Here is a 21,968-nt window from a genome sequence, read left to right on the forward strand (position 1 = left end):
TTCACTAGATAGGGGAAGCCTTTGTAATGCAACAAATCCGTGTTCTGTAATCTCAATTTGATTAATGAAAAACCATGTCTATTTTCAAAAAAGTTATTTTCTATTGCAAGTGATTGTCGTCTTGTCAAGGTAATTGTAGTCTTTTGCATGTAATTGTTGTCGCTATGTACATTCAACCTCATGTGAATGCTCGTCTGCCACCGCCCATCCGACTTTGGCTCGACTCGACGGGCCGATTTCTCCTGTGTATGGCCCCAAAAGGGTAGATCAGCTGTGCGGGGTGCGACGGGGCCGAGGGGGGGGCCGGTGGTCGCGCCTTGGAACCTGTGTGCCACAGAGCGACTTTTGCCTGTTTGACCTCGCTCCGCAGGGTCAAACAGGCAAAAGTCGCTCCGTGGCACACAGGTTCCACGGCGCGACCACCGACCCCCCCCCGGCCCCGGCGCACCCCGCACAGCTGATCTACCCTTTTGGGGCCATACGTAGGAGAAATCGGCCCGTCGAGTCGAGCCAAAGTCGGACGGGCGGTCGCAGACGAGCGTTCACAAAAATTGATTGAAACATCATGACAGGACACGACAACAACATATAAACACATCAAGAAGATAAAACTTAAAATCAGCTCGAAAAACATCTTGATGTCATTAATTGTTTGATTTTCACAAAAAGCAAATGAGTACATTGGATCTAGCCAACTCGCTTGATGAGCTTGGTGAAAGCCTCGTGGGGGTGAGAGTCTTTACTGATGGTTTGTCACCAATGCGTTCGGCTATCTCTTTGGCATCAGTGATGCCTTGTCCAAGGCTAAGACCACAAAATCCTAGGAAAGACCCTGCACTTTTATCACCAAAGCTATAGATAGCTGCTTCCCTATTTACAAGAATACATTTATGGGCATTTTGGGCTATAGGGGCTTCAGACAGGATGGCGCTTAGGGCTCTGCACTTCAAAATTCAGCTTGCGCATCATTTGAAAAGTCGTTGTGAATTACGCGAAGCATCTCGGCATTGAAGCTCGGGATGTAGTGCCATAGCGCAGCATCTTTCCCCTCCACCTCCTTTCATGCTCCAACCTTTCGGCTTGCGAACCAGTCCATTTCTCTTGCGGTCTACAAAGTAGATAGAAGAATGAGTTGACTTCAAAAAATTACAAATTAAGAAGGGAAGAAATTGGGTGTACTACCTCAGTGGCATCATCATGATCCGCAAGGTCTGCATCACTAATATTGATGCTCCTGAGGCTGACGGAATCCGAAATGGCAAGCGGCTTGTGAGGGGCAAAGCTAGTTTCTGGCACACTCTCGTAGAAATCCTTGCACTGGGATATTTGTACAAGAGTCTCTGCCACAAGGGACTCTATTGAGGCATGATTTTCCGGGAGCGCAAGCACCTTTGTGACATCTGCGGAACTGAAGTCAATATGCGGATGTCATCATCTTTGGACGGCTGTTGTGTGTCTCGCATGCCCGCGTACATAGCAATGACTAAGAGAGTTTCATCCTGGGTGCAGCCCAAGGACATGGGCGATGTCATCCAAAAATAAGAACTCTACACCTTCTACTATGATGGGGTGTAGAGTTCGCACTTCGAGCTCTGGAACTTCATCCATGACATCGTCCCCTTCGATGTCCCGTTTCACAGCCTCAACTTGCGGCTCTTTCGCCAGAGTCACAAGTGCAAGAGATGCTTCTTGCACTGGGGTGACAATCTCCTCCTTTGGGTCAGCTTCCTTGATCAAGAGATAAGGTGTGGCTTTCTTTAGAGGAGGGCAAGAGTCATGTCCCACCTCAAAAAACTTGTGCCGATGTTGCCCATTCCAAGACCTACCAGGTTATCTTCTTCCTCCTTCCTTAGATATGTGCTACTAAGGCCTTTGAGGAATCTTGCAAGCCTGAACCTGAAATTTTTGTCCGCTTTGTAGGTATGCTTAATAAGATCCACAGGCACCCAAGTTCCCTCCTCGTCTTCAAAGTTGACACAATATTCAGCCATGTATGTGTCCATGTAGCTAGTGAACGCCCCAAACACGTCATTATGGAGTTCGGCGGTGCCTTCCATGTCAATAGATGTCTGAAAGATGGGTGCAAGCTTCTCGATCAAGTGACCGAGGTCAAGCTTGTGCAATTGAGATAGGAGAGCTTGGGCGGGGGTGGCCATGCTTGAGTAGCGAAGAAGGCGAGGGGACCGCAAAGATGCCGAGAGTGAGGAGATGAACTCAAAGTGGCCAAAAGTGACTTATAAAGAGGTCTTTAAAACTTTTTTTATGTTTAAAAACTCACTTAAAACCTCCAAAAAAATAAAAACACGCGACATAACTTAAAAGTGCACAAAATTGAACGCAAATTGCGAGTAGCCAAAATTGTTTTGAATTAATCTCTCAAAATCTGTTACATAGCTTGCTTGATATGGATACATCTAGGGAAGGGAATGCTTTTACAAAAGTAAGATGCCTCTTTCCTCTTACGTAGAGGTGTGTTATCAATCACAAATGAAAAGTCACCTTTCAGTGCAAACCTAAGGCCTAAGTACTCCCTTAGGTTTGCCATATTCCAATCAGCATTTACTACGATATCCCACACATCAGCTTGCGTGCTAACATGTACATCAAGCTGTTCTGCATCGTTGATGTCCGAATCGAGTGCTTGCCATTCGCCTCCAGTCAGCTTCCAACGTCTGTAAGGAAAGATAATAGAGAGTTGTTGCTTTCCAAGCTGGTACCGAATGACCATCTTCTCCGACACCACCATGCACTTTATCTTGTCACCCTGATGTTGAATAACCTTCAAATCCCACGAAGGTGGCAGAAAGGCACTCATTACTGTGCCTCCCTTTGCAATCCACATTGTAGGAGTCCGGTGAACATCAGCCTCCTTGAACAAAAACACAAACAAATGTAAAGGCATGAAGAACGTGAGAGTCGCACGATGTGACCCATAGGTGCACTTCATTGCATTGCACACATCAATCTCAATCCAACGTCTGGTTAGTGCAACCAAAGTATTGTCGGGCTTTGGCCAATCATGGTCCGTGAGACTTGGTGTAGGGAGCCTCCGTAGAGTCCCAGAACCATCTCTTGACGTGGGTACAATATACTCTGCATGAAAGAAGAAAACTAAGCGCTCTAAAAGCTCTGATGCCAAACAACCAGTATATAGTAGCTTGCCGCCGATTTCAAAGTGGTGCGCCTCAAAGGTTCCAGAAAGGGCCTCTAAAGGCTCCCATTCCACAAATGTCGACGGAAAGATGTCTGCACAGAACATTACAAGAACACACTTGAAAAAATCAAGCTTCCGTAACATGAAATGATATTAGCATGTCTCAGTGTAGCCCATAAAACAAGAAGCACAAATAAAACTTACAATTTGCAGGAAAGTGTTTGTGATTGGCATTGTCAACACGGAGTTGCGATGCCTTGTAGATGTGTTGGATCATCACCTGCTTGCTTCCGTCAGCCCCCTGCTTGAGATCCACTATGCGGCCCTTCGAATGGTGTGACTTTAACCCTATGTATCTGCGAGAGACTTTGTGGGCTCCCCTTGTGCTTGGACGCATCGTCACCCACATTCCTTTTGCAAAGGTGCTTGTAACCCACAAGCCAGTGTCGTCTTGTTCGTTTTGCTGCTGCTAAAGGACTCCACCCTTGAACGAGGTCGGCGACTCATTGTGCTTGGCTAACCGATTAAGCTAAATGCTATGAAGTTGTAGGTGTGTGAGAAGATCTCTGCAACCTAATGCTAGCAGAGCATATAAGCTGGCAAGAGGAGTCAAGAATGTGTATAAGCTAGCAAGAGGAGAGTGAAGAATGTGTGCAAGCAAGAGAGGATGGACTTGATGGGAAAAAAAAGTGGACTGTTTTCCAAGCTTTCCATAGCCAAGAAGATCTCTGCAACCTAATGCTAGCAGAGCATATAAGCTGGCAAGAGGAGTCAAGAATGTGTATAAGCTAGCAAGAGGAGAGTGAAGAATGTGTGCAAGCAAGAGAGGATGGACTTGATGGGGGAAAAAGTGGACTGTTTTCCAAGCTTTCCATAGCCAAGAAGGCACAGAAAGATAGATCTAACTTTAGGAGGGAAGGGGAAGGCGGAATGGGGAGGGAGGAGGCCAAAAAAGACTCTTTTAGTTAGAGAGAGACTCAAAACCGAATTGCTAGTTTTAGAGAGAGAAAGAGGGAGTGGGGAGAGGGAAAAGTAGCTTTAAATGAGGGATAATGATGGGGGGGCGTTTCTGGCCCTAGCCCACTTTTTGAGGTGGGGTCATTTATGCCAGTTTGAGCTGTCTTTATTAAAAAAAGGTGGGAAATTTGATTTTATTGAAAGATCTTGCATTTTTCAGCCCAATTTCTTTTTAAAAAAAACGTATGATTCAAGTTTGTATTAGGGGCAGGGAAACCCAACATTTTTCTCCACATGGCCTTCTCCCATTGCACCACTCCTTAATGACTGTCATTAGGCTTGGGGCAAATTAAAAGGCCCAAGAAGACCCCAAACAAGTCCTAATGGGTGTGGTTAAAAGAAAGAATAGAATGGTGAAGGAAATGGCCCGCTCCCTCTTACATCATGCGAAGCTACCTTCCTCCTTTTGGGGTGAGGCTATAGCTACTTCAGTTTATCTTCTCAATCACTCTCTTACAAAAGCAGTGGACGACATGACTCCAGAGGAGGCTTTCACAGGCCACAAGCCTACTGTTTCTCATTTTCATGTCTTTGGTTGTGTTGCTCATGTGCATGTGCCTTCTTCTAAGAGGAGGACTCTTGATGCTAAGTCCAAACCTATGATATTGACAGGATATGCTTCTCGCTCCAAAGGGTTCCATTTTTGGGATCCTTCTTGTGAGGATATTGTTCTTTCACGTGATGCCATCTTTGATGAGCATGTTTTTGGTCTTGATGAGTTACCACCTTCTACATCTCTCTCAAATCCATTTCCATCTCTTGAGCTTGGGCCTCTCTCATTCCCTATAGTCTCATCCTCATCTACACCATCAGTTCCTACTTCATCCCCTTCATCCATTTCGATTGCGACACCTACTACTTCATTGGATTCTACACGGACTTCTGGTCCTCCAAAATGGGTTCGCTCTCTACTTCAGGATTCAGGTATATGACTTTCAGATACTCAACAATCTACTACACGTGTCTTACGTACACGCCCTTCAGTAAATATTGCCTTGATGTCTCATATTGGTGATGTGTTTGAGCCTGAAATGGTTAAGGAAGCTCTTTCCTTACCACATTGGTGTGAAGCAATGCAAGCAGAGATTTCTTCTATTAAATCTAATAACACATAGCAGTTTGTTCCACGACCTTCACATAAAAAGGTCATTGGTGTTAAGTGGATTTTCAAAGTCAAGTTTCATTCTGATGGTACTCTTGATATGTACAAGGCACGCCTTGTTGCTAAAGGTTATGCTAAAAAAGAAGGTGAAGACTTTGATGAAACTTTTGCTCCTACTGCCAGATATTCTACTATTCGTGTTGTTTTTGCTCTTGCTTCTCACTATGCCTGGCCTATATATCAAATGGATGTTAAATCTGGCTTCTTGAATGGAGATCTAGAGGAGGAAGTTTATGTGGAACAACCTGAAGGTTTTATTGCACAGGGTCATGAACATGATGTGTATTTATTACAGAAAGCTCTTTATGGTCTTAAGCAAGCTCCTCGAGCTTGGTATCATAAGATTGACAGTTTTCTCCTTTCTCTACATTTTGAGAGGACAATCACAGGTCTGTTGGATAGATCGGGGACTGGAAGTGGTCTAGGTGTCAATTGAAGACTTGGTCAGGTCAGGTTAGAAGGGAGTCAGCTAGGGTCAGTTTAAGGTCAATAGGAGTTAGTTAAGGGTATACAAGGGTAGATTTGGTCTTTTTGGGTTGAAAGGAAGTGATATAGGGTTTTGGTCTGATTGTTAGTCTTTAGTTATTCAGTAGCAATTAGAGGGGTTTAGTTGAGGGCTGAAGGCATTCGAGGGTTAGGAGACTGTCAACCTTAGGTCTCTGGAGTTGAGAATTAATGGGATATAAGGTATTGGAGACATCACTAGACACTAAAGGGTTGAGATTTGATGCATATAGGTTGAATTCCAATCAGTAATAAGGAGTCAATAGGGGTGTGCTGTGATAGGTTCAGTGAAGCCCTAAGGAAAGTATTTTGAAGTTAGCTAGTGGAGTTGAAGAGGCCAAGAACTTTTGAAGGAGTGGAAGCTACAAACAATGGCTTAGAAATAAAAGGAAGTTTAGAGGCTGAAGGAAGGCTAGCTGTGCCCAGGGAGAGAAGAGCAGAAAGAGTTGCTCTAGCATTCCCAATGGTTACTAATTATCTTATGCAAGGTATCAATCATCTAACTTAGTAGATGTAAAATTTAAATTTGAACATGTTGCAAGGAGGCCGAAATTCCCCTAGGACAGGAGATAGAGATGGTATAAGAGGCAGGGGAAGAGAAGGACCCAACATGAATGTCTAGTGTTTCAGTATGGAGAGGGGTCATATATCACCTTAGTCTCCTTATCCTAGAAGCATGGAAAAAGATGTTCATCCTTTGGCACCTAGAAGGGAAGACAAACAGGATGTCAAAAGAGAAGAGGAAATGCCAAATCCGGGTGCCACAAGTTCAGTAGGCACAGTAAACAGCCAGGAAATGAACTTAGAAAAGGAGAGGTAAACTTGATTGGAGTGGGATGAAGAAGCAGACATTCTAGAGCCAATAAAAGGACTTGAGATGGAGAGGTAGTGGATGAACCAGGGCCGTCCAGGAGGAAGAAAGGGAAGCAGGTAGAAGATCAGCCGAAGATAAGTAAGAAGAAGACCAGGTCCAGAAGACACACTGGCATGCAAGATTTTCCCTTAGGTGTCCATGAGGAAGAATATGACCTGATGAAAGACCTTCAGCAGAAGGGACCTAGTCTAACTTAGCCCTAGTTTTTACAATTGTGCCCTAAACTTAGGAGAACATGAGTAAGGTTGTCAGCACAAGATGCCCTAGGAAGGAGAAAAAAGGAGGTCAATTCAATATAGTGCAGATAAAGGGAGATAAAGATTATTTGCTAGTTATGGATGCCAAGGTGAAGAAGCACAAAGTTCCAAAAGTATATATTGATGGTGGTGCATATAGTATGTGTAATGACCCAGCAGACAATGGAGGTTTTGGGACTAAAGGTAGGAGCCCCATCTGAATTTACAGTCAGAATGGCAAACAGTGCTAAAGTCAGATGTTTGGAAATTGTAAAGAAGCTGCAAGTGATTGTTTTGGGATGAGATGCTGCTGAACTAGATGTACATGTGATGCCATCAAAGTTAGAAGCATACCCACTAATTCTTGGGAGGCCATGGCTAATTGCTATGAGGGTAAGAAAAGACTAGTGGTGGAGAGGACTTCTAATTTTGGGGATGGACCAGCCTGTGAGCAAACAAGTTAGATATGTTAAATTTGCAGCAATGTGATGAGCTATGGTGGATCAAATGCTAGAGTCGACATCATTAATAACAAAGATATTAGATGATAATTAAGATGTGATTACTGAGCAATTAACTGATAGCTTAATGTAGGCATGGATAATCAAAACTAGCAAATTCTCATTAGGCCAATGCCTCAATTTATAGAGTTTACATCCAAGCATCCAATCCCACTGATTTCTCCTTGATTCACTCCACCTCTTTTGCTTGATTCTCTCCACCTCTTCCTAGAACATCTCTCCACCTCTTTTGCTTGATTCTCTCCACCTCTTCCTAGAACATCTCCACACCTCCTAAATCTCCTCATGCTACCCTTTATTCTCTCCCAGTAGATACTTCTCACCTTTTCACAGCTTCTCTCATATTTACACATTCTCTTTTATAGCCTCTTGCTAAGGGCTTATTCCCGCACACACCCTATTCACTTGTATATTTCAACACCTCCCCTTCCTCAAGTGAATAATCTTAGCACACCTAGACCCTATACCAAGTTTACCTCTTACTTGATAGTCTGCAAACCAGTGCCTCAAGTCTCTAAACTCATAGTCCTTGACACTCTCTCTCTCTCTATGTGTCCAAGGCTACTACAAGTGCCTGTGACCTTGACTAAAGTGCTCACACATACATCTACCACATGGCTACATCATCGATGGCTCAGAGGTGGTTTTACTATATTGGGACAGGTTACATTGGGTTGTGGGGTTCTCTCTCTCTCTCTCTCTCTCTCTCTCTCTCTCTCTCTCTCTCTCTCTCTCTCTCTCTCTCTCTCTCTCTCTCTATCTCTTTGTGTGTGTTAGAAAAGATGATCTGACTCCACTTCCTTAGGAGCCTCCATGAAGTTTGCCGATGTCGTTCCTTCTCCACTAGGTTTGCTGTAGCAGTCTCTTGCCATGTGTCCTAGCTTCCCACACTTGTGGCAAGTGAAGGTCCTTCCTCCTACTCTGCCTCTCCCTCTTCCTCATCCTCGTCCTTGAGAGAATCCTTCTCGAGTGAAGAATGCTTTTTCTTCTCCTACTGTTGAGTCCAGCCATTTCTTCTCCTACTGTTGAGTCCAGCCATTTCTTCTCTCTGCCTCTGGTCTCTTGCTCTAGTAGAGCTCCTTCTATCTCGTGTAGCTTCAATTCAGGTACATTATTTAGTGTTGCTACAATGTTTTCATATTCACCTTTGTCCACACTCTTCAGAAGCACTGCTAGTGCCTCATCATCTTCTACCTTTTTGCCAATATAGCTTACAGTTGTTGCTTAATGCTTTTATATCTCTTTAGGTGTGTGATTAAAGATTCACTTTCCTTCATATCCAATTTGTAGAATTGCATTAAAAGATTTATCTTTGAATTTTTAGCTTGTGTGCCAAATAATTTATTGAGTTCATACCATGCATCTTTTGCCCATTATATCCTTGTGATGTGATGAATGATTTCATCATTTAAATTGAGTGTGATAAGTCCCAATGCTTTTTCATTCCTGCTCTTCCACTCATTTTCCCCTCTCACCTATGGGCATTCATCTCTTCCCTCAACTAGCCCCCACAGATTTTTCCTCATGAACAGATACATGGTGTTTGTCTGCCATGTGTAAAACTATTAAATTTGGCTATCTCTTGTGCCATATTCATGAGATGATGTGAAGGGGGTCTTACCTCTTAATCCAATTTCAAGATTCAAGGGCAATGTCTACCCTTTTACAACTCAATCTGGTGTTTAGGTGATGATTACAACAAATTTATCAGCATAAAATCACCAAAAATTACATTAAACCAAGGGTAACAAATCTGTACGGAATGGTTGGAGCATTAAACCATCTTCGAATTGCAATTTGAAGTTATAGGGATCTCAGGCCTTAGAGTTCAAATGAGCTCAAATCCTTTCAAGGCCATCAATAGCAATTAGTCTAGTAGAGGATTAAGCCAAGAAACACAAGATTTGACCAAACATTGAATGCTTAATATCTGTAGTTACCTGCAAATTTGATGAAGAGCTTGGATCTCACTGTAGACTTGATCAAATCAAAATCTGTCTTCACCAGCTTGTAGAGCACCCTTGAAAACCCCTAGGGACAAGAGAAATTAGAGCCATTGCATCTGGAGCAATAGAGATCTCATATTTTCTTCAACAAAGTAGCATTGGAAAAATCACAAATTTCTACAGCAACGCTTGGTGGTTTGACGTTTTGATTGAATGGGCTGAAGCCCAATGGGTATAGGTATGTGTGGCTAGAGTGGTTTGGGCTAATTTGATGTATGAAGAGAGAGAGGGCTTCTCCATGAGCTCGGGGTATAGAGACTACTTTGAAAATCTTAATTATGTGTGGCTATGTGTGGTTAGAGTGGTTTGGGCTAATTTGATGTATAAAGGGAGAGAGGGCTCCTCCACCAGCTGGCTACTTTGAAAAAGAGGTAAAAATTTGAATTATCTACTAATTCTAATTAGCTAGGTGATTAGCAAGATAATGGTCTCACAAATTGATGGATTCTAGGCTAGGCTCTGACACCAAATTAAATTTGCAGCAATGTGATGAGCTATGGTGGATCAAATGCTAGAATCAACATCGTTAACACAAAGAGATTAGATAATAATTAAGACATGATTAGTGAGCAATTATGTGATAGCTTAATGTAGGCATGGATAATAAAAAACTAGCAAATTCTCATTAGGTCAATGCCTCAATTTATAGAGTTTACATCCAAGCATCCAATCCCACTGATTTCTCCTTGATTCACTCCACCTCTTTTGCTTGATTCTCTCCACCTCTTCCCAAAATATCTTCACACCTCCTAAATCTCCTCATGCTACCCTTTATTCTCTCCCAGTAGATACTTCTCACCTTTCACAGCTTCTCTCACATTTATAGATTCTCTTTTACAGCCTCTTGCTAAGGGCTTGTACTCACACACACCCTATTCACTTGTATATTTCAACAAGATATGATATGGCTAAAGGAAGGGAGCTGATTCAAGAGTGGTACATTAGAAGAAGAATATGACGAGGAGACTAGCTCTATAGAGGATTAAAAAATAGAAGAAGTCAGCTCAAAAGATGATGGGGAAGAATTCCACATGATGGAGCCAGTTTCATACCTTTTAGGCTTGTCTATGTAGGTGTATATGTAGAGGTTGGGGGCCAGAGAAGCCTTATGTTTGTCTGCACAGAAAGAGAGATGGAAGGCCAAAAGATATTATCAGATTGCATATCAAGAAGTGGTAACCATGAGATAAGTGAGGAAGAAACTGAGGAGATGCATCTTGAGGCTGTGTATATGGATTCACACCCATGTTATGAGGATATCAGTATAGGTGTTCCACGTGACCAAGATGCAACTGAAGAGTTCGACATACTTTTGGATGATGTAGTGTCAGAAGAGTCTCTTGGGATTATGAGCAGGATTATGTGTGCTACAAAGTGTTGATGATGTGTTTAATATTGAGCTTGATGATATCTTGGATGATGCTATGAGGTATTTCGATATGGATATCAAGTAGGTCTTTTCTCCTTATGTATGCCAGGAAGGCGATTTTGATGATTCCCATGAGGTGTTGGGCCTTGCTGCTGGCTGAGACACAACAAGATATGTGTGTGGGGTCTTATATCCATGGAGATGAGCTAGAGGTTGTTGCAGAATTAATGTATATTTTGGATGATGCATTGGAAGGGTTTGTGAACCCTGGTCTTTACACCACTCGCTTGGAGAGTGCTGAGAATGCAATGGTGGAGGACATAAGGATTTTTTTGGACCCAAAAAGGACCTCTTAAGGATTCCTAATTTTAAGGGATTAGAGCTTAAAAAACTAGGCTTACGGGAGACAAAGGCTATGATGACCCCTATTTTTTGCCTTGCCACATTAGCCATACCCCCCTAGTTTCACTTTTTAAAGAGAATATTCTCATACTCTCTCTCTTACTTTTTGACTTTTCTCATACTTTCTCTTACTTTTTGAATTTTTTATCCACTCTGTACAAATTGAATCTTTCTTGTCAGTTTGAAATCTCTTTCATCATTAATTCCCACAATATCTCCCTTCCACATCAGCAAAACATTCTCATTGCTTAGGCGGGTCCCAAAAAGTGAGAAATTTTAATTTTCTATTTTTTTACATTTTGAGGTGGAAAAACACCACCCAACCAATATGTATGATGAAAATATTTTTTTCCCTCCAAAAAACTTGTAATTCAAGGATCACATTAGAACCTTGTCAGGAGCCAGTACATCCATAACTAACTGTCAGGTCCCCACAACCCCATAAATATAACTAATAGTCAAGAACCACTACATCCATGAGATGAAATTGTGGAGACCCCAAAAATTATTATTTTTTAATTTTTCTCATAAATGCAATTTATTGATGAAAAACTCCATGTTAGTATATTTGTATATCAAAAATATCATTTTCTACTCAGAAAAACGGATTTGTGTTAAACCTCCAACAGCAAAGTTTTAACAGTCTCTCTCTCTCTCTCTCTCTCTCTCTCTCTCTCTCTCTCTCTCTCTCTCTCCGCTTTGAGGATCTCTCTACTTAGCTATGGAGCCTTTGCAAGATGTGTGTGTAGCCCCTTGTGAAGCTAGAAAATGGAAGGTTGATCTACACATTCGTATTCTTGAAGAGTATGTTGATGGGCGTCTCTATCCAATTGACCCTCCATTAAGAGCAAATCCTCCTTTCTACGATTTATCATCTTTTATGCAATTTGTTGGTGAAGAACAGCTTGGCTTGTTAGGATACTACGCAGAAGATTGACTACAAGTGGAGCTTGTTTTTACAAACCCATATTCTCCACTCTCAATTGTACGCATCACAATTCACCCTTTTACAATGTCAAAAGAAGGACTTAAAACATCATCAGATAAAATGAAAGAGATCCTTGCAGAGAATGTGGCGAAGGATGCAAAGATTCAAAGGCTAAAGGAACTTATCCAATGACTCAAAGCAACGCCAAATGGTACTTCATGAACACAAAAAGACATTGACTGGTATAGAATCTCTTGCATTTAAAGGTGGAGCATGGAAGAAAAGGATTCGTACAAAAAAGTAAGTAACATAAACTTTCATGCACTCAGTGATTTAAACAAAATAGTCATGATTTGTGTTCTGCCAGGAATTTTCTGCAACAAGAGGTGTGTGATTCTAATGAAGAGGGATGGAAGGATTTGGTCAAACCCATTCTGAATACCAAGGATATTCTCTCAATTTTTACTGACCCTCATTGTCCTAAAATACTGTTGTTGTCAGCAATGTGGTGAGCGAGATTACCACCTCCATCGATTCTTCATTAATTCAACATGCTTGTAATGCGGCTGGAATCAGCATGAAAGGTACCAAGCAATCCATTAGGTTGTAAAAGATGCATTTCTTATAAGACAATGGCTCATTGGCACTTTATTTCCTACACTCAAGGTGATTCACAATGTCAGCTGTATCAATAATAATGATGATGTGCAGCAAGCTATGGGATAGTTTTATCACGTTGAGGGCACACTAACATTAGACACAGGATCGAGGAGAAAGAAAAGCAAGATAACAAGTACAGAATTTCACTATGATGTTTACAATAACATCTTTGTTCATATTGAGCGATGACAACAAGCTATAGTGACGTTCTATGGTCTTTCACCAGAAGGTGAGAACTTGCAATTGCTACTATTCATGTTTTTTAGTATAAAATGAAGACGATTATTTTGTTTTAAATATTATAAATTACCGTTTATTTACAGTTTTGGGGAGCACACTTCATTTGTGCTCAAGCTAGATGAGTGCCAAATTGTGAAAGGTCGGAAGTTGGAGGGTATTGTTCAGATATCGAGCTCATCTAGTGAGACGGTGGACACTGATGACCCGCCTGGGGGATAGGCCCCACACTTACACCACTGGCATGGTTAGTGAGATCATGGGTGATATGCGGCCAGTGGGATGACAGGCTATGTGACAGCCATTCTAGAGACTGGCCTAGTTATAGCGCCAGCTCATTTAGTTGGGTTCACACTATAGAGAACCCTAGTATGTATTTGGTTGAGTACATTTTCATATTGTGTATACTCTTATCTTTGTATATGGTGTGTTGAGTATTGTGTGAATAAGTAGAATATTTTCAACCTCTCACCTTGTGTGTTCTCTTTTAGGGTTTTGTGAGTGTGTGTGTGCTTGCAAGAGCTCAAGCTCTCTTCTCCCCTGCATCTTTTCATGGTATCAAAGCTTGGTTCATGCTAAGGACTATCCATCTCCTCATCCATAGCTTTCTCCCCCAACACACATTTCCAATAGCCTCATCAATGCATGTGGGCTCTACAACCTGCACAACTTTTACCATGTATGCATAGTGATGTGCCACATAACCATCATAGGTAAACCTCTGCACAGGATTCTTCACTCTCCTAGATCTTCGTAGCTTTGCATTCATGGCTTCCATAGCGTTCTTTACACCAAGTTCTCATAGGTGGTATCCCAAGATCCTCATCAAGGCTCATCTCTAAGCCACTAGACTCTCCATCAACATGAGAATGCCTTGTAGAAATGTCAGGCATACTAAGGGGCTCAACCACTTTCTCTTTGCCTTTATGTGATGTACTAATCACATTTGCAGGACATTATGACGCAACCTACCACTCCATGGTCTATCACGCAACTGAACCACTAGATGAGGACTCTCCTGGTCCACTCAAAGACTGTGATTGCTGACTTGCATTCTGTGCAACCACATTTCCACTCACATTAGCCCCAACAGCTTCTTTTTCGGCAACATACCAGCTATTCATCTCATCAAAAACAACATCCCTACTTACCCTCAACTCACGTGTGGCAGGGTTATAACACCTGTATCCCTTTTGCTCAAGGGAATACCCAATAAACACACATTTTTCAGCTTTTGGATCAAACTTAGTTATCAGCTCATCTGGCACATGCACATATGCAATGCATCCAAAGTCAAATGAGACAAATCAGGTTTTGTACCACTAGTAAACCTCTCCTCTGGAGATACATTATGTATGGCGTCTTGTTCATGATGTAAACTACTATAGAAATAGCCTCAGCCCAATAGCTATGCGGCATATTCTTCTCTCCCATCAATGCTTGCACAATCTCAGCTATGTGCCTGTTTTTTTGCTCAGCAACTCCATTTTGCTACGGAGTGTATCTGCATGTAAACTGTCTCTGAATACCATTCTTTTGCAAAAATTCAGATAACTCATTGGAGAAGTACTCTCCCCTTCCATTTGACCTTAGGCACTTTACATGTTTCCCTGTTTGCTTTTCAATCATTACTCTGAAATTTTGAAAATGAGTGAACACCTCACTCTTCTCCTTCATGAAGTATACCCACACTTTCCTTGTGTCATCATCAATAAATGTCACATAATACCTACAGCCTCCCATAGACATGATCTTCGTAGGACCCCATACATCTAAATGCACAACATCTAGTGCATTTGCCTTGTATTGTGGCCCGAGACCACGTAGACAGACGTCCACCTTATCATCATCATCTACTGGGATTCCATAATACCCTTGATCTTCAATGCATAGTCATTCACAGACATACTCTTTTTCCGCACAGTATGAAGTTCATTCTTCAACTGTATCTTTCGTGCCTTGGTATTGTTTCATAGAGTTTTACCAAGGTTTTCCATGCCTCCTTAGGGGACTTGGCATCCTATATGTGCCCAACCATGGTGTCGTGTATACTGATAGAGAGCTAATACATAACTTTTCTTGCACTATATGGAAATGAGACTTGGGATTTAGTGCAATTACTTGAAGGCAAGAAAGCCATTGGATGCAAGTGGGTGTACAAAGTAAAACAAAACAGTGATGGAAGCATAAGCAAGTACAAGGCTAGATTGGTAGCCAAAGGATATGCATAGACATATGGCGTTGATTATGAGGAAACTTTTAGCCCAATTGCCAAGATGGCAATAGTGAGAGTTGTGATAGCAGTGGGTGGCTGCGTCAAAGCAATGATGGTCTTTACATCAGATGAATGTAAAGAATGCATTCTTGCATGGGGATTTGCAAGAAGAGGTGTATATGTTGCAGCCACCTGGTTATGAGGATGTGAGTCACCCCAAGCATGTTTGCACGTTGAAGAAAGCCTTGTATGGCTTAAAACAAGCACCAAGAGCATGTTCTGACAAGATTTTTGAATATCTTGTCACTATTGGCTTTCATGTAGCCAATGCAGATTTCTCGTTGTATGTGAGACACAGTGATAAAGGGGTTGTGCTTGTTGTCATCTATGTAGATGACATGATCATTACGGGGAACCATGATGTAGAGATCTTTGATGTAAAGATCTTGCTTAGACAAAAGTTTGAGATGAAGGATCTAGGAGAGCTTAGATATTTCTTGGGCATTGAGGTGATTAGGTCACCACATGGTATTGGATTACTGCAGAGACAGTATGGCTCGGACATGTTGTCCAAGTATGGTATGACAGGCTGTAAGCCTATCTCAATGCCATTAGATCAGAATGGTAAGTTGAGTGCAGATTCAGGAGAGATTTTGGAGGATCCTACTATGTATAGGTGCATAGTAGGAAGCTTGATCTACATGACGATCACCAGGCCATATTTGAGCTATGTTATTGGGTTGGTGAGTCAGTTTATGCAGGTTCCTCAAAAGCCACATTTGGATGCATTGAGACATATACTGAGGTATGTGAGGTCTACTTTGCATTGTGGACTATTTTATGAAACTTTTATGAAACTGGGACAGAGATATGTGTACATGGATACACAGATGTTGATTGGGCTGGTAGTATCTCAGATAGAAGATCTACTAGTGGCTTCATGTTTTCTTTGGGGAGTGCTGTTGTAACTTGGAGCAACAAGAAGCAGCCTATGGTTGCTTTATCCAGTATAGAGGTCGAGTACAGAGGTGTTGCTATGGCAGCATGTGAGGTAGCTTGGTTGAGAAAGCTACTTGCAGATTTGGGTCTATTAGTGGATAGATAAGTTGTCATTTTATGTGACAACATTAGCAGTATACAATTGGCAACAAGGAACCTAGTTTTTCATGCTCGCACAAAGCATATAGAGGTCCACTACCATTTTGTCAGAGAGAAGGTTTTGGCAGGAGACGTTGACCTTGTTTATGTCAGCACACAAGATCATGTTGCTGACATTTTCACCAAAGCGTTGGGTACAGAGAATCTTTGCAGATTGAGGGCTTCACTTGTTGGTGTACATGAGATGGAGTTGAGCTCAAGGGGAAGTGTTGAGATATCGAGGTCATCTAGTGAGGTGGTGGTGGACACTGATGACCCGCCTGGGGGATAGGCCCCACACTTATACCACTAGCATGGTTGATGATATCATGGGTGATATGTGGCCAGTGGGATGATAGGCTGTGTGATAGCCATTCTAGAGACTGGCATAGTTATAGCACCAGCTCATTTAGCTGGGTTCACACTATAGAGAACCCTAGTATGTATTTGGTTAAGTACCTTTTCATATTGTGTATACTCTTATCTTTGTATATGGTGTGTTGAGTGTTGTGTAAAGAAGTAGAAGATTTTCACCTTGTGTGTTCTCTTTTAGGGTTTTGTGAGTGTATGTGCATGCCCTTCTAGTGGGAGCAAGCGCATGAAGGAGACCCCACTATGTAGCCACCCCAGAGATCAAGACAAAGACTCCGATGATGAGCAATTCAACTGGGTTGGTGAAAACATTCCTACATTGCATACCACCATAGGTGGCAAGAACCTACTACCAAGACAGGGCTCCCTACCTACCTGGGAGGAACTTCATACTACACAGGTACCACAACAGCAGCCAGGAGGAGGATTCAAACTATGAGAGAGATCAAGGGGAGGTTACTACAAGTGCGTGCAAGTGCAGAAAGATAAGCTCTTCAAGCCAAGGAAGTCCCAACCTCGCCACTATGCACAAACACAACACAGAGAGCTCCAAGGAGAAAGATGTGCCAAGGGCATAGGGCTCTACAAGAAATCAAGTTTTATCAGAGGAACACTGAGTTGCTGATAAGAAGATCCCCTTTCTCTCACACAGCCAAGGAGATTCTCCAACGATATAGAACAGAGTTCCGTGTGTGCAGGGGATTGCCCTTGAAGCATTGCAAGAAGCCGCCGAGGCTTACCTTGTTGGAGTTTTTGAAACACCAACCTCCTTGCAATACATGCAAAGAGGATTACCATTTCTACCAAGGACATGCAAGTATTCGAGGCGAGCGCGATACGATCTAGAGATCTTAGATATTAACCTGCTTTCTGAAGCAACTCTTTTGTTTCAAACCCCCCTTTGTAACAAGCCTATCTAGCTTTCATTTGTAGCCTTCGGATAATTTAAATTTTATGTTTTGCTTACAATGTCTCGGTGTCATCATGTTTGTTTAACATGGAGTGTCTACTATGTGCCAGTTTGTCACCCAAGGCATCATAAATACTCCTGGAGGGTTGAGGAAGTTGTGCCAGAACAATGCTAATTTGGCTTCTCTGCAGCAGTGGCGATGTAGGCTAAAAATTTGAACTATTCTGGCACTTCTCCCCTAGCCACTCAGGATCATTTCTGATGCATTTACAATGAGGTTAAGTACACTGATGCATTTATAATGAAGTTGAGTACACTGAGAGAAACAATAGTTTACAAGATAAAAACACCTTTAATCATGTGTAAAAATACATTATTTGTCATCCAATGCATCAGAATTTCTCCTGGAGGGCTGGGGAAGCTGTGTCAGAACAGTGCAAATTTGGGCTCTACAGCAAGCGGTGCAGGCTCAAAATTTGCACTATTTTGGCAACTGCTCCCCCAGTCATGCATGACCATTTTTGATGCATTCATAATGAAGTTTACACTGATTGTGAGAAACAGTAGTTTACAAGATAAAAACACCTTTAATCATGTGTAAAAATATATTGTTTATCATCCAATGCATCAGAATTGCTCCTCGAGGGCTGGGGAAGCTGTGCGCCATAATAGTGCGAATTTGAGCTCTACAGCGGCGGTGCAGGCTTAAAATTTGCACTATTTTGGCACTTCTTCCCTAGGCCATGAGAGTCATTTTTGATGCATTTATAAAGAAATTGAATACACTGATTGTGAGAAATAGTAGTTTACAAGATGAAAACACCTTTAATCATGTGTAAAAATACATTATTTGTCATCCAGTGCATCAGAATTGCTCCTGGAGGGCTGGGGAAGCTGTGCCAAAATAGTGCAAATTTGGGCTCTACAACAGCGATGCAGGCTCAAAATTCGCATTGTTCTGGCACTACTCCCCTAGGCCCCCAGCTGATGCATTTACAAAGAAATTAATGGTACAAACTAGAAAAAACAATGATATACTTGATGAAAATAAGCTTGCAAAAATTGTATTTGATTCATAATAAGAAGTGATACATCATCTTCACAAAAGCTTTCTTTTGAGCTTCCTTCTCTTGTTATCGGGCAGAGTGTGCTCAAGGAGTATTAGGACATTTTGGAGGTCATTCATAGGGCCTTGTAAGAAAATGGTCGATTCTTATTTTCTCTCTAGAAAAAATCTTGAAATATTAAAATAAAGAGAATGTAAAAGTCATAAAAGTGTAGTCTCTGAGCTAGAGAGGAAAATTTTCTCTCAGGCGGCCATCTTAAAGCTCGTTGGAACCTGAAATGATACATTCGAAACTGCAAGAACAAGGTTAGTTCAGGAGGATATTATTGCACGAAAGACAGTTTCGAGGGAATTAGAACCTTCATCTCCAATTTCAAAAGACAAATACAAGCCTTCTCTCACCATAACCAGTCCTATTCTTTCACTCTGCATCATATAGTATACTTACTCATTCCTAGAACACTCTAATGGAGAACAACCATGTAATCATGAAAGCATTAAGAGAAAGTACCATCTGCACATTGATCTAGATAGTGTGTATGCGCCCATTCAAAAACGCAGAAGTGGACAACTATTGCTCTCATCAGATGTTGAAGATCATATGAGGTTGTTGGGGGGAAGCAACACATAGACCTTTGGTGTGATGGCTCCTATTGACCCATGTACTACTTCACATCCTCCCTTTTCAAATTCCATAACACTCTTACGTTTTGCAAGTGATAGTGCCACAGGCTTACTAGGATATTGCCAGTCAATTTCTTACATACAAGAAAGAGAAAGGCATTATTCACAACACTTAGCAAATGAGCTTCTTGGTTTGTCTGGTGAATGCAAGACATGGAAAGTTAGATGGAAAGAACAAGAATGTCAAATCCATAAACTAAAAAGTGACCTCTGTGCAAATACAGAGAAAAAGATACAATCATTGGATTGCGCATACAAAAAAGAAAGCTCAAAAATGTCAAGAACTTGAGGCTCGGTTTTGGAGGCCGAAGAAGAGAATCCAAGCCAGATTGCACTAAATGCATTCCCATTCACATGTCTTTTGTGTTAGCAATTAATATTATTTTATTTGCTGGGCTTCTTTGGGATTTACATGTTCTCTATGTTAGTATTGAGTAGTGTTGTATTTGTAGGGTTGTCTGTTCAAATCCTAAGATCTCTCTAGATAATCAACATGCATAAACATGCATAAATCAGGCATAATATCAACCACCCTCGAGCCCAAGGGTTGCACACATGAATTATAATGAAGTACCCACATACCTTAACCTTGATGTCCCATAACACTAAGAGGTATGATTCCAATCCAACAACACTCAGCTCTATTGTGAAATGGCAAGAATGTAGATACAATCCTCTACACAAGAGAACATCCCTTGAGTGTGTCCCATGCCTCTATTATATAGGAGGACCCTCAAGTGACTCTTGACTCTCCATTTCCCATGTGTGACCCTTGGATGCCTGACCCTAACCTTAACCCTTAAGGTTAGTCCTAACCCATGCTCCACTAGAGCTTGTTCCCATGTTCCCATGCCTAATGTGGATTAGTCTCCTAGTATATGCACATATAATGTACACATAACATACTTCCCCTCTCTCAAAACATTGCACTCTTGCAATGAAAAGAAGAAAATCTGCACTGAACATTCTCAACCGACTCCCAGGTTGAACCTCAGGGATTAGTCAACTACGAAGTTTCCTTTTGAAAGATTCCTGTCCCCTCCATGCAACGAATTTGGGGGTGCTAGTAGCGAAAGTAGAACTTCTTGCACAGGGGGCAGAGCCTCTCACTCGGGCCTCACCCACGGATATTTAGACAAGAGACTAATCCCTCGATTCTTCCAAAACCGACGAACCTGGAAAAACTTCTCTTGCCCAGAAAGCATGGGCGATTCCTCCAGGATATTTTTATTCTGATATAGTCAAGAGCCTTATCTAACCAAACTGATCTGACCAAACCCGTAAGTCACATGATCACATGGTCAGATCATGGTCATTCCAAAATAAACCAATCACAAGTCATGCATATTATCTTACACTCATCTCTAGTCCATAATCTTTCAAGAAAATCATGTCCAAATGAATGAAAATCAACTTCAAGTATAAAAAATAGGATTTCATTCCAGTCTAGAGTGCACATTAGGGTCGAGAGAGAGGTGTGGAGCTTTACAAGGCCTCTAATAACATCGCTTACAAAGTCCCCCTCCGGCATCAAACCTAACAAGGGCTTTCAGCTCGCGTTGCGAGACGTTACAAAGACCCGCAGGTAATAAGCCAACTTACCCAAGTCTTATCAATAATGAAAATGCAATGGAACTGCATGCGTGAGATAGAAAGCCTTGTGTTGACAATGCATCACTTCTTGCTGTATGTGTTGCATATCTTATGTGGACATGAATCTTACACCTTACCATGTGTCATGATGCAGGCACAATGAGAACCTACGCCTTGTTTGCAGAAGGACTCGGCATCAAGGCGGCACGGGATGTGAAGCGAGTGGTGTGCACGGGACATAGCCTCGGAGGTGCATTGGCGACATTGTGTGCACACTGGTGCCAATATGTAGCCTATCCGAATGCAAAGATTTGGTGTGTAACGATCGGCTCACCGCTCGTGGGCAACCGCAAATTTGCACTTGACTTCAATGAGAATGTGGCGCAGGGGACAAGCTTTCGCTTGGTGAAGAAAGGAGATTTGGTGCCTTCAATACTGCACCTGTATACCTATCCCAAGCTTTGGTCTGCTTACAAGCATGTGGCCGGATTCATTTATCTGTGTGACCATCCCACAAGCAAGGGCACCATTTCTCTCAAGCGCGGTGGGCATCGCCCAAGCTTTGTCATTTTGAGCTTGCTGGACCACTCTTGTGAAGCCTACATCAACTCCATCGACAAGGTGCTCGCTGCCTTCTCCCATATTTGGCATCATCGCACAACTCTCCCACCTATTTAGCTATGTAGCACCTTCCTCTTTGCTTCCTTACCCACCTCTTCCTCATGTATCACATGGATACCTTCTTTTACGGTAGTTGTCATTGACAACCTTCCTCGGTTGACTGAATGTTAAAGGCAAATAGAAAAATGGCTTTTCAGTGTAGTCTGGAGCTACTGCATTTCAAGGTAGTCTAGAACTACTCGGTTAGTCTACATCCAAAAAGCAAACTAACCGAGTCATGCTAGGGGGTTAAGTTTATCC

The 21,968-nt window shown here is 42.0% G+C and overlaps 1 pseudogene; it reads left to right on the forward strand.

Annotated features, from left to right (window-relative positions):
- The first annotated feature begins 6,513 nt into the window (after positions 1-6,513).
- On the forward strand, positions 6,514-21,725 carry LOC147609292 (uncharacterized; annotated as a pseudogene).
- The last annotated feature ends 243 nt before the right edge of the window (positions 21,726-21,968 follow it).

The sequence above is a fragment of the Cibotium barometz genome, chromosome 51 (assembly GCF_041138505.1).
Source record: "Cibotium barometz isolate CiBa-2024 chromosome 51, ASM4113850v1, whole genome shotgun sequence".
Lineage (NCBI taxonomy): Eukaryota > Viridiplantae > Streptophyta > Polypodiopsida > Cyatheales > Cibotiaceae > Cibotium > Cibotium barometz.